This window comes from Podarcis bocagei (genome assembly GCF_964188305.1).
Source record: "Podarcis bocagei genome assembly, chromosome: 17".
Taxonomy (NCBI): Eukaryota; Metazoa; Chordata; class Lepidosauria; order Squamata; family Lacertidae; genus Podarcis; species Podarcis bocagei.
The window spans coordinates 30,929,913-30,943,501 of record NC_138143.1 but is presented as its reverse complement, the minus strand read 5'-3'; the positions used below and the strand labels follow the sequence as shown (position 1 = coordinate 30,943,501).

Here is a 13,589-nt window from a genome sequence, read left to right as displayed (position 1 = left end):
TATCACCATTAATAATACATCCCTTAAGTGCAAGGTCATACTCTCAAAATTCCACTTAAATGATGCCAAGCATTTCCAAAAGTAGTATACAGAGCAAGGGAACTCTCAGATGAATAGGTGTAATGCTCTGTAGTAATAATGCACTCCTTTTAATGCTTTGAAATATTGGAGGTTGCTTAGCATCTCTGCATGGCATGAATTACATGACAATACAAAGCATGCACAACTTTTCAGATTCGTCTCCTAATGATTCCTTGTACCTCTGAAGCACTGCCTCGGGATAGTACTTACCTTGTTAACTTCAGCCAAAACTCATAAAGAATGAACATTTCTTTGATCAACAGTGGAGTGATCTAAATAGCTGAAAGTACCTGAGTTGTTGGTTCTTTTCCTTCTTCCTTGAGAAAACATTTAGAGAAAAACACCCTGGCGTGATTTGCATCGCCCATCAAAGAGCAAGACTGTCCTTGATGGAACATATTGGATATTTTACAGCAGGCCCCAGAGTTCAGTGAATTTAGGAAGCAACTGCATGCTTCCTTCTGTGTGTCCCGACAAAATAGCCATATATTAAGTTTCTGAGTTTTCTGTGTGAGGAGGAAGTGTGGAGTCATTGAGGAACCATAAAAAGCAACCCCCTTTTAAAAAATAGTGGGATGTTGCTGTGAGCCAAGGGAGAAGGCAGCCATCCTGAAGTTCACAAGTCCGTTTTTTAATAAAAAATGACTGCTTGAAGATTCCCATACTGGAGTGAAGCAATAAAGACCAATACAAGAGGCTGTGTTACATGCCACTGTTCAAATTGCAGGCAGTATGCCACGTATGTAATGTGAGTCTTGCATAAACTCATTGTACGTGGCAGTTGCAGTATGAATGCGCAGTTGCCAGTTCCCTTTCCCTCAGAGCGAAACTTGGCATGTGAGGGCTCAAACTAGAGAAGAGGGGTGTGGCATTTGCCCGTTCGTTTGAAAAATGTCTGTACAGGGAGAGAAAAAGAGTTAATATGTAAACCAATAGGAAAGCCAGAGGCGGAGCCTACCTGTATATAAAAGGTTTGAGTTAGTTGTTGGTGGTTAGTTTGTTGGTTTTAGTGGGTTGGTTAGTTGGGAAAGGCAGTTGGAAAAGCAGTTGGCAGGCAGTTGGAAATAGACAGTGCAGTGGGTTCTTGTGTGAGGGCGTAGAAGAGACAGAGATAGGATAAAACAAGACTAAGAAGATAAAGAGTAACAGCGTTTGGAATGCAGTTAAAGTTTGTTTGTGTCTGAAATAAACTACACTCTTATTTGAGAACCTGACTGAGACTAAGTCATTTACCAGGGAGGACCTGGTTGGTGGCAGCGAATTAGTGGTGTACGGGTCAGTAGTCCGTGAGACGACCGGGGGCTCCATACGAATGCCACAAGGGGGGAGGGTGCCCCCACCTATTCCACCTTCCCTTGTAGTGTGGGATGATCGGAAGGGATCTTCTAAGTGTGTCTGTCTCAATGTGCTTGGAAGCCTCTCTGCAATAGGGGGGAGAGCGAGCGCGCATGCGTGGTAGGGGCAGCTTCGGGGGGCTCGGGTGGAGACAGCCGCCGCCGCCGCCGCGGCACTGAGAGGATTCCCCCGTCCGCGCCTCCCTCCGCCCGCCCGCCCTGGCCTGCTCAGCCGCTGCCGTTGCCGCCGCCGCCGCCGGAGTCCCGGCCCCTCCCGCGGGGAGGCACAAAGGTCCCGGGAGCCGTGACGGGGCAGGTGGGACCATGTCCGGGAGCGCCCAGAGCAGCAAACTGTCCACGACGGAGCGCATCGTGAAGGCTGTCCCTTTCCCTCCTACGCTGCGGTTAACCCTGAAAGAAGTTTTTGAGGATGGGAAACCCAGGCTGGAGGTCTTAAGAAACCACTTGGTGAAAGAAGGGCGTCTGGAGGAGGATGCAGCGCTGAAGATAATCAATGATGGAGCCTCCATTCTGAGGCATGAGAAGACCATGATTGAAGTTGAGGCTCCAATCACAGTGTGTGGTGATATTCATGGGCAGTTCTTTGACCTGATGAAGTTGTTTGAAGTTGGAGGATCACCCAATAACACGCGCTACCTCTTCCTGGGAGACTACGTGGACAGAGGCTACTTCAGTATAGAGTGTGTGCTGTATTTATGGAGTTTAAAGATAAACCACCCCAAAACACTTTTCCTGCTCCGAGGGAACCACGAGTGCAGGCACCTCACAGAATACTTCACCTTTAAACAAGAATGTCGAATCAAGTACTCCGAGCGGGTGTATGATGCATGCATGGATACATTTGACTGTCTTCCTCTTGCTGCCCTTTTGAACCAGCAGTTTCTGTGTGTGCATGGAGGGCTGTCTCCTGAAATCACATGTCTAGATGATATTAGGAAATTAGACAGGTTTAAGGAGCCTCCAGCCTTTGGTCCAATGTGTGACCTGCTGTGGTCTGATCCATCAGAGGATTATGGCAATGAGAAGACACTGGAACATTTTACCCACAACACTGTTCGAGGTTGCTCCTATTTCTACAGTTACCCTGCAATTTGTGAATTTTTGCAAAATAATAATTTGTTATCTGTGATTAGAGCACATGAAGCCCAGGATGCTGGGTACCGAATGTACAGAAAGAGCCAGACTACCGGCTTTCCATCCCTAATCACAATCTTTTCTGCACCAAATTATCTAGATGTCTATAACAACAAGGCTGCTGTGCTGAAATATGAAAACAATGTCATGAACATCAGGCAGTTCAACTGTTCTCCACACCCTTACTGGCTTCCAGACTTCATGGATGTTTTCACATGGTCTTTGCCTTTCGTAGGGGAAAAGGTTACAGAGATGCTGGTTAACATCCTTAACATCTGCTCTGATGATGAGCTCATTTCTGATGGAGATGAAGCGTTGGACGGAGGCACCACTGCCCGTAAAGAGATCATCAGGAATAAGATCAGAGCCATTGGGAAGATGGCACGAGTCTTTTCAGTTCTTCGGGAGGAGAGTGAGAGTGTTCTGATGCTCAAAGGACTGACTCCTACAGGTACTCTGCCCCTGGGAGTCCTCTCAGGAGGGAAACAGACTCTACAGACGGCCATCCGTGGATTTTCGCCACAGCACAAGATCCGCAGCTTTGAAGAAGCAAGGGGACTGGACCGTGTCAACGAGCGCATGCCGCCACGCAAGGATTCCAAGCACCCCGACGGGCCAGTGAACTTAACCTCCACAAACTCTGCGGAAAAGAACGGGATGGGGAAGAAAGCCCAGTAACAGTTCAGGCGCCACTAAAAGATCCAAAACTTAATGAATTCTATTTATTTATTATGAAGGGGGAGAGCAAGGGGGGGGGGGGGAGAAACCAACTTAGCCTGGAGGCACATCCATAATCCAGTTTGCATCCATTCTGTAAGAGAGGTGACCATTTTTTAAGTTTTTAAAATTTTATGTTCAATATATAAAAAGTCATCTTTTTTAATTTAGGAATGGGTCTAAATACTAGTACATATATAAAGTGTTGTTTTGTACAGATTGCCTGTCCCTGCCAGGAGGGAAGGAGCCTGTGCGTGTGGCTGAGTGGGGTGGGGTGGGAGGAAGGGAAGCAGAAACAACCCAGGGCAGCTCTGGGATCTGATTTTATAATGGAACCGTTTCAAGTTATCCTTGTTTTTTAAAAGTGGCAACTTTCATTTGAAAGCAACATTTTTCTCCTCCCAGATTTTGCTGTGTTTCTTCTATTTCACACTGCATCTGATGCTCCAGCAGTCAACTTCCTCTCTGCAATAGGGCGTTCTGCAATAACAGAATTCCTCATTGCGCAGAGACTTTTGCATGCTTTCCCCTGAATGTGCTAAGGAGCCCCTTTCAGACCTTCTCACTCAGTGGGGGAAGTTCAGGGGTGTTTGGGCAGCTGAGACAAACCACAAAATGCTTCCTGCTTCTTCTGGAAGAAGGGGGGGGGCGGAATAAAGATCTGCATCAGGAACAAGGATGGGAGGAGACTAGCGGTGCCTCCTATTTGCCAAGAGGCCATTGTAGAGGCGGCATTGGGGGGACGCTGCTGAAGAGGAGGCCCCCAAGGACACACCACAGCTGTTGCTGTCATTGCGGTGGCGGCGGCAGCAGCAGGCAATGTTTTTCTTGGCGGCTGGATCTATGCCCCTGTGGATCCCACTGCCTGAGGTGGTCACCTCACCTTGTCTCATGAGTGGGCCGGCCTTGTTCAGGGGTGGAGAAGGCATACCTAGAGCTGTTGGCACATCCCCCTCCTCAATTTGAGCCTCATGTACTGAGAAGGCTCAACTCTAGGGCATTTTGTGTTACTGCACTTGGATCACTGCTTATTATGCCTTCATTTTGTGTCTATCAGTGTTTGAGTCATACAGCCTTGCTACTGTTATCTAATCTCCTACCTGAGATTTTTTGCATTTTTGCGCTTTAGCTCCGGTGTTGGGTTACTAAGAGGCAGTCTGAGTCCAACTTTGTGGTCTAGTTGATAAAACTGTTGTGCTTTTGTATTATACATTCTGAAGCATCGGCCTTTTTTTTTTTACTGGAACATGTTTCTTCAGATTGCTTGGGACCGTGAGGAAAGGTTCAGTGTATAAAGTGTCTGCCTTTTCTAGTAACGTTTCCCACGGGACAGCAGAACTTTGGGAGCCCTGGGTGTAGAAATCTTAGTTTGCCTTGTCAGTCTTCTTTCCAGTGCGTTTGGTTTTGCTCCAATCCATTCTGTGTTACTGAAAAGGCTAATTCTTTGGGGAATTATTGCAGTCAGTTGCATAGTAATTGGTGGATTCTTGAACAGCTGGAGAGTACTCTTAGAATATAAGGGAAATTTTCACTCTTTCAAAGGAAGGGGAGGTTGGTCTACAAAAGTATTAATGGAAAAGGCATTTTATACACACATATTGTTATCTTCTTTCTCAGTAATGCTCTCTGTTTGAAGAATCCAAGGCTAATTCTTGAAGAAAATTACTTTCCCCAGAAACTACCCTACCACAAAACATGCTTGTATTATATTTAAACTTTGACAGCCCTCCTTATTTATCATCTAAGTGTTACTTGGTGTTACAAGTTGTTTATATTCTGCTCCACTCTATGGTTTTTTCCCTTCTTCCTATGTGTGTCCCACTAATTTCCACACTGACTTCTGTCCTTCATACATATTTGGGATACAATTCTTGAGTCTTTGCAGGGAGGGGAAAACATTAGCAGCACTTTGGCTACAGTAATGGTTATCCAAAATCCTATCTCTGTTCTTTACTATGCAGTTTCAGTAATTTTGCTCCTAGTCTATTTTATTCACCTGTCATAGCTACATTTTGGGGCCAATAAGTCCTTTGCTTTCGTTGATGATGAGAATGATTCTTCCCTTGTATAACTTGAGAACAAGCAACTTTCAAAGTGATGTTTTAAGAACTTTGCCCTGTATGCTCTCCTTCTGACTTGGCCTAGGTGTTTATCAGAGGAAAACAAATAAAAGGAAAACTAAAAATATATTGGCATGCTTTGTGCTATATATTCCAGTGTGCAGAATAACTGTGAGAGCCAGCATCTGTGCTGAGAACCATGTTGCTATTTTCCTTTTCCTTTCCTTTTGCATAAGAACCATTCCTATTTCGGATACATTTGCTGAGAACAAAGACAAGTAATCCTACTGTAAATCCAGTGGCTAAAATGCAGTTCACACTGCTCTTAAGACTCTGGAGAATGGGGAATACATCAGTCACAAGAATGTGTCTGGAATAAAGAATAAAGTGTCTGCATGTGCGGCTGGTGTATGATCTTGGCATTCAGCAGAGAAAAGTAGAGAGCCATTAAGATTAAGAACCCACTAGACAGAGTTTCAGTTTCGCACTTCCTTCATATTTTATTTTAAATACTTCTATCTCGTATAATTACGGAAGTTCTGAAAGTGGCTTACAACATTTAGCAATGATGAAAATAGAAGTTGGTGTCTCTCACGGGGCAAGGATTCCTCACCTGGGCTGCCGGTTATGAGGTTTACAGCTGTTGGCAGCAGATGCAAGAGTCACAAGGGAAACGGTGTTTTCAGGTCTCCCCTGGCCCAATTTCCAGATGTTTCACACGCTGCTCTGCTTCTGAACCTCTGGGCCAGATCAAGCATCAGACAGAAGAGTCATCATAATAGGATGGCACTTACACACCTGGACTGCTGCTGATGTCTCTTGTGGCTCCCCCAGCATGTTTTTGCCACCGTGATAGCAATGTTCAGTGTACCAAATGGGTTATTGCACTCACCTGTCTTTCCTCCAGGCACCACAGGGGCTCACAAGCAGTTTCAGTGACCACCTGTATTTCCGTGCTCCTGCATGGCTGTGTTAAAAAAAAAGTGTCAGTGGGAATGAGATGAATGATTATGCAGCAACTTTCTCCAGCTTAGTGCCTTTCAGAAATTTTGGGCTATAAATCTTACCATCCTTGAACCGTTGGCCATTCTGACTGGGACACACACAAAAATGGTTTTAAAGCTTCATTTTTCATTGTAAAATCATATACAGTGGTGCCTCGCAAGACGAAATTAATTCGTTCCGCAAGTCTCTTCGTCTTGCGAGTTTTTCGTCTTGCGATGCACGGTTTCCCATAGGAATGCATTGAAAATCAATTAATGCGTTCCTAGGGAAACCGCCTTCAGACCAGGTCCGGGGACAGTCTGTCCCCGGACCTCTTCTGAAGGCTGGGGGGGGGAACAAGGGCTTTTCTTCCCACCCCCAGCATTTTAAAAAACCCCGGGACAGCGGAGGACTTCTCCGCTGTCCGGGCGATCTTAAAATGCTGGCGGGTGGCATTTTAAAATCGCCCCGGGACAGCGGAGGACTTCTCCGCTGTCCGGGGCGATTTAAAAGCCCCTGGGAAGGCAGGCAGGGGGGACAAAGACTTTCGCCCCCCGCCCGCCTTCAGAAGGTGTTCCCGCCCCGCCGCCCGGCTTCGGAGCAGCGTTCCGAAGCCGGGCGGCGGGGGCAGGTGTTCCCGCCCCCCCGCCCGGCTTCGGAGCAGCGTTCCGAAGCCCGGCGGCGGGGGCAGGTGTTCCCGCCCCCCCGCCTGGCTTCGGAGCAGTGTTCCGAAGCCCGGCAACGGGGGCAGGTGTTCCCGCCCCGCCGCCCGGCTTCGGAGCATCGTTCCGAAGCCCGGCGGCGGCGGGAGGAGGCGTTCCCGCCCCACCGCCCGGCTTCGGAGGAGGTCCGAGGACAGTGGGGAAGACGCGCTGCGCTTCCCCGCTGTCCCGGATATTTCCCTATGGGCTGTCGTCTTGCGAAGCAAGCCCATAGGGAAATTCGTCTTGCGAAGCGCCTCCAAAACGGAAAACCCTTTCGTCTAGCGGGTTTTCCGTCTTGCGAGGCGTTCGTCTTGCGAGGTACCACTGTATTAACGTTGCTTATGGTGCTATTACATACATATATAAAATTGGCATTTTATCTGGCAACTTTGCTTCCTCATCAGTTGCCATAGACATGGTCCCTACATTGGAATTGTTTACATACTGTTTTTGTTCATCTACTTCCCTAGTTACCATATTGCCTGAGCCAGACTACAGAAAGCTTTGTCTGTTTTGAAAAACTAGAGGATCGATTGGTGGTGTTTAGCTACATTTTGTTTCCTTGGTTTAGCCCACTTACGTTTCTGACTGCCTTACTTGTGCTTATAGTTAGATAGGGCAGCCAAAAGACATGCCTAATAATGTAAACTGATAGAATCCAACTGAATTGTAACCTATATTTACCATATATTGCATCTACGCCTTTGGTCTTCCCCATTTTGCTGCTGCTGCTCCCTTGTTCTTTTCATTTTTGGTGAACTTTGGCCAGCTAACAGTGGCAAGCAGTTATAGGACTAAACAGGACGGTACCATAGCATGGTTCTCTTTGACTGCAATTAGTGCTGTCTCCATGTGTCCAGCAGTATATATCCTTGTTACTTTACAGCATATCCAGGGCTAAAGCCCTGTATATGCGCACACTCTCAGTTCTAGCGATTGGTCTAGGTCCAATACCAACCACCTTCTATTGTCCGGGCCAACAAGGGTCTGTTTAGAATGCTGCTTGCTATTGTCCGGGCCAACAAGGGTCTGTTTAGAATGCTGCTTGCTATTGTCCGGGCCAACTTGGGTCTGTTTAGAATGCTGCTTGCTATTGTCCGGTCCAACAAGTGTCTGTTTAGAATGCTGCTTGCTATGGTCTAATGCTGCTTCTGATTGGCTCGAGCAAAACTCATGAGATTTTGCCAGGAAGTACATATATACAGGGGGAAAGTTTCCATCATCATCAAGCATATTATACAGTATAACCTCAGTTCCCCCCCTCATGGTAATGCACACCCTCCAACATTTCTCCAATGAAAATAGAGATGTCCTAATAATAATAATAATAATAATAATAATAATAATAATAATAATAATAATAATTTATTTGTACCCTGCCCATCTGGCTGGGTTTCCCCAGCCACTCTGGGCGGCTTCCATAGAAACCAAAATACAATAAAATATCACACATTAAAAACTTCCCTGAACAGGGCTGCCTTAAGATGTCTTCTGAATGTCAGGTAGTTGTTTATCATTTTGACATCTGATGGGAGGGCGTTCCATAGGGCGGGCGCCACTACCGAAAAGGCCCTCTGCCTGGTTCCCTGTAGCTTTGCTTCTCGCAATGAGGGAACCGCCAGAAGGCCCTCGGCGCTGGACCTCAGCGTCCGGGCAGAACGATGGGGGTGGAGACACTCCTTCATGTATACAGGACCGAGGCCGTTTAGGGCTTTAAAGGTCAGCACCAACACTTTGAATTGTGCTTGGAAACGTACTGGGAGCCAATGTAGGTCTTTCAAGACCGGTGTTATGTGGTCTCGGCGGCCGCCCCCAGTCAGCAGTCTAGCTGCCGCATTCTGGATTAGCTGTAGTTTCCGAGTCGCCTTCAAAGGTAGCCCCACGTAGAGCGCATTGCAGTAGTCCAAATGAGAGATAATCAGAGCATAAACCACTCTGGCAAGACAGTCCGCTGGCAGGTAGGGTCTCAGCCTGCGTACCAGGTGGAGTTGGTAGACAGCTGCCCTGGATACAGAATTGACCTGCGCCTCCATGGACAGCTGTGAGTTATTTAACAACAACAACAATTTTTTTACTATTTATACCCCACCCATCTGACTGGGTTGCCCCAACCACTCTGGGCAGCTTCCAACATATAAAAAAAACCTAAAGGTTTTTTAAAAATTCATTTCCTATACAGGGCTGCCTTCAGATAGCTTGGGGTTTCATAACTCCATACCCTCCAACATTTATCTAATGAAAATGAGAGACCCGGCAGTTTCTGTAAATGTGGGACTGGAAAATAGGGACACTTTGAGGGGTCTGGGTAGTGGGTTTGTCCCCCTGGATCTCCAGGCCATAACAAAATGTCCACCCCACCCCATGCTTGGGTCCTGAATACTTTTGAAGGGAAACCGTTTCACTGTGGCAACTGGCAGGGCAAACTGTAGTGCTTATTCTGGTCTGTGCTGAGAGGAGAGGCTGAAATCACTTTGGGCAGCAGGCCAGGCTTGTCAGCTGCGGCTTTATGGTGCTTCAGTAACGAAGGGGCCAAATGAGCTGCTGCAGAGCGTGTAATAATAATACTTGGATTAAAACGATGTGTTGTTCATAAATGAAATATTAAAATTGCTGGAATGAGCATAGTTTTAAGCCGGGAAGTATTTTTGTGTTTATTGCACACACGATTTCATTTCAGCGCTTCTGATGTCTCGGGGAGTAAAGGGAACAGTGGTTAAATAGCTTGGATTAGCAGGGTTATCTGCAGCTTTAATCATCCAGGTGCAGGGGGCCGTGTAGCAATAAGGCTTAATGTGACGCACGGTGAAAATCATGGGTGTGGATTTAATTCATCCATGTGACCTTTCAACCACCTGTTAGAACCACACCTATTTTCCCCCCTTTGAAAGTGAGCTGTTCTCAATGGACCAAGCAATGCAGCGGATTACACAGGGGTAACTGGGAGTGATTGCTTGGACTCCCAAATCCCTTTCCAGCTTTTCCATTCATTGGCTTTAAAAAATCCTACTACATGATTGCATTTGCAGGTGGAATGCACAAGAGAATGGAAAGCCTTTGATTTTATTATTATTGTTTTTGTTATCGCTTTCTACCTTTGGAGGAATTGCCATATGAATTTCGAAACACTCCTTTTTTTTTAGTAGAAATGTTGTGAGACTTCGCACATCAGTCAGTTTCCAGAGCGGTAGCTGCGCTCGTTGCAACTGGCCAGGCTATGTGCAAAATAATAAATGGACACAAACCTGACATTGGAAATGGCAATAGAAACCAGTAGCAGTAGGACATTTAAGCCTACTGCAATTGTTACTGACGGAACGAAAGGAGCATGAAAGGGAAACCCCATCATGAAACTGCTGAATTGCAACTTGATTTCAATTATCTTTACTGGGATCCCAACAGAGACAATAGTTTCCTGTTGTGAAGGGTCACTGTGCTTATTTTGCTTATGTTTAAGCTCAGCTTGAACTGCCACAGTTTTACATTTCATTTCCATTTAACTTCAGCTATCACATTCCACACACCCCTTACGCTCATTTGGATATATTCCTGCCAACCAAGCATTACGCTTCATGCATATGATAAGTGGAGGCTAGCCCATGAAAGCTTACATCCTGGTAAGGTGTCATAAGGTTCTTTCTTTTCAGAAAACTAAATGGCTTCAGATGCAGAGAACAGCAGTGAATGTACAGTGGCAACACTCAACACAAAGAATAGTGCAGAAGATAGGTTCAAAAATGGCTAAAACCTAAATATTAAGCTTCTATAGTACTCGGGTTATAAAAAGGTGGGGATTCAGTGAGGACATGTTCATTGTTGTAGCTGCTTAGCTATGCCCATGGGAGCCAATTTCATAGGGGTCAAGGTCCCTTCGGTCCTCCCAATCCCAAGTTGATGGGCATTGCCATTCAAATGGTGTGCATGCATTGAATATTATATTCAAGTTGGCACCCCTGGCTACACCCTTCTCCATGATACACTATTCCATCCCTTCTCCTGACTGGCTTTCCACCTCACCCGAACCCAATAGTTAGTTTCCCATCCCCAATGAGCACACTCTGCCCTTGTTAGGCTGTTTTGAGTTCCCCCACTTCCTTAGGGTTTGTTCCCCTATATGTGTTTTGGTACTTCCTGCAAACATGGGGGTTGTCTTCTCCCCTGTCCCCGTCCCCCTCACGAGCCTGATGATACCTCCCCTCTGTGGCTGAGTAGTGCTGTTTAGACTGCAATAAGCAATGGCACTCACTTCTGAACCAAGGAAATACCGTATTTTTCACTCTATAGGATGCACCCGACCATTTTAGAGGGGGAGAACAAGAAAAAAAATTCTCCCTCTCTCTGCTCAGCACCCCTTCAGCAAAGCGGCAGGAGAAACGGAGCCCCTTCCATTTCTCCTCCCACTTTGCTGAAGGTGCGCTGCACAGCTCTCCCTCTCTGCTGAAGCCAGGAGAGCAAGACTCTCCCGGCTTCAGCGAAAGCAACGCGAAGCCTCCGGAGCGTGGAGGGAGCGCTCCCTCCGCGCTTTGGAGGCTTCGCATTGCTATCGCTGAAGCCAAGGAGCCTGCATTCGCTCCATAGGACGCACACACATTTCTCCTTAATTTTTGGAGGGGAAAATGTGCGTCCTATAGAGTGAAAAATACGGTAGATGGAAGATGTGGGCTGAGACAGTTGCCCAGTCTTAAATGCAATGGTGTTCCAAGAAGCCAGGAGCCCTGTGGACCATATTCTTGTTCCCTATTGCTCGTGCCATTGTGCCATAGTATGTGAAGAGAACTTCAGCGTTTTAAGCTGGGCAGCAGACATTACTAGCCAGAATCCTCCTGAATGTTCAAGGCAGGTGATGAAGAGCCAACCCTGCTCCACTTCTGCTAGTTTTAGATCTCCTTGAACTTATTCGGTTTTGCCTGTTTGTTGCTTCCCTGTCTTACTACCTTGACCTGCTCTTTCCCTCTTGGTCTGCCCATGTTAGAAGACATCTGAAGGCAGCCCTGTTTTGGGAAGCTTTTAATGTTTGATGTATTATAGTATTTTAATATTCTTTTGCAAGCCGCCCAGAGTGGCTGGGGAGGCCCAGCCAGATGGGCGGGTATAAATAATAAATTATTATTATTATTATTATTATTATTATTATTATTATTATTATTATTATTATTTATTACAAATTCTACACCTGCCTGTCTCCTCTGCTCAGGCCACCTGAAGCCTTTCTGATTGCAGCACCGCATCTGTTACACACAGAAAAAATGTGGAGTGGCTCTGATCCCAAAGGCTGCACTTTACAAAGAACAGGTTTGACAAGTCCCTTCCTCTGGGGGACTTACAATCTAAATATAGACACAAGGGAAACAATAGAATGGAGATAGGGGTAAACTGGAGAAAACCTACGATTATTTTGTTTAAGCAGCTACAGAAGAACTTTGGGGCTAGGGGATCAGCTTGCAGAAAACAATGATGGAGTCAGGGCTTCTTTTCAGCCAGAACTCCCTGGAACTCAGTTCTGGCACCTCTCAGGTGTGCACCATTGCCATTATAAGAGAACAGGGGCAGAGTTCATGGTGAGTTCCAGCACCTCTTTTTCTAGAAAAAGAAAAGTGGCGGAGCTGGTAATTGGACAGGAGGAATCATGGACAACATGAAATGGCTGTGTACAGAATAAGGAGGAAAAAATGAATCAAATAGCATTTGCTTTTTCAGAGTCATGCTTTTGAAACTGCTTTGCAAAATGCCGTGGCTTATCAGTCAGCAGAGCAGAGCAAGCTGAAGTTCACTCGGCATAAATCTAGTGTAATAGGCTATTGCTGGAGTTCACATTGAGGCCAGCTTTGTCAGGTGCATTGTATGATGAGTATATATTAAGAATTAGCACGCACTGGTTGGAGTAGGATTTGCACGTTTACTGGTTCTCACAGACCTGGAGCCAGCTTTCTCACAGACCTGGAGCTGGACTTTCCTTAACACCGAGAGAGAAATTAGTCCTTCTACTACACATCCCCTGGCGCTGTCAGCTACCACCATGACTGGGAAGGAACTTGCCTTCTCCTTTCCTCGCCCCCATTCTGTCAGCACCTGCTGATCAGAGGATCTTGCACAAGCAGCGTCCGCTGGTAAAGAAACAGCGTCAGGAAAATATGTGGGGTAAGAAATATCAGTTTTTAATAAAACCTCTTGACAACTTAGCTAGAATCTGCATGCACACTTTTCATTTGGCTTACATCTAGCATGTGGTTCTCCAATTAGTAAAGGATTTTAGTGTGTGTGTGGATGTATGCGCACATGGCAAGCATGGATAAATAGAAGACAGGTGGTCATGAAAATGAAAGCCTCTTAAGGAGCTTGTTAGCCAGCAGGTCTCTGGGCAGGAGGATAAAGTGTTTGTGATTAATTGAAACGGGTCTGGGGTTCGAATTCCAGCTCACCTATTGACTCTTTGCTAGTTGATCTGGATGTGCAAATTTTGAACATGCTTATCATTTGGGGTTCCTTTGAAGTGCTCCCCTTACTTATGTCCCCGAAGCATGTTTTAAGAAACAGTTTAGAACTTCGTTGTGAGTGTT

At 46.2% G+C, this 13,589-nt stretch overlaps 1 protein-coding gene, 2 long non-coding RNA genes and 1 pseudogene across 5 annotated transcripts in view; 3 read left to right on the top strand and 1 right to left on the bottom strand.

The window, feature by feature from the left end:
• Nucleotides 1-13,589, top strand: part of LOC308577017 — a 243,969-nt gene that overhangs the window by 172,087 nt on the left and 58,293 nt on the right. The window lies entirely within an intron of this gene.
• Nucleotides 1-13,589, top strand: part of SLC44A1 (solute carrier family 44 member 1) — an 87,682-nt gene that overhangs the window by 15,800 nt on the left and 58,293 nt on the right. The window lies entirely within an intron of this gene.
• LOC308577215 (serine/threonine-protein phosphatase 2B catalytic subunit gamma isoform pseudogene) lies at nt 1,725-3,257 on the top strand (annotated as a pseudogene). Its single transcript has one exon. The product of its transcript is annotated as a serine/threonine-protein phosphatase 2B catalytic subunit gamma isoform pseudogene (transcript).
• On the bottom strand, nt 5,828-8,006 carry LOC308577214. Its single transcript, XR_014003523.1, has 2 exons — nt 7,846-8,006; nt 5,828-6,314 (listed from the first exon to the last, which is right to left on the bottom strand). It is a non-coding gene; the product is annotated as an uncharacterized lncRNA (long non-coding RNA).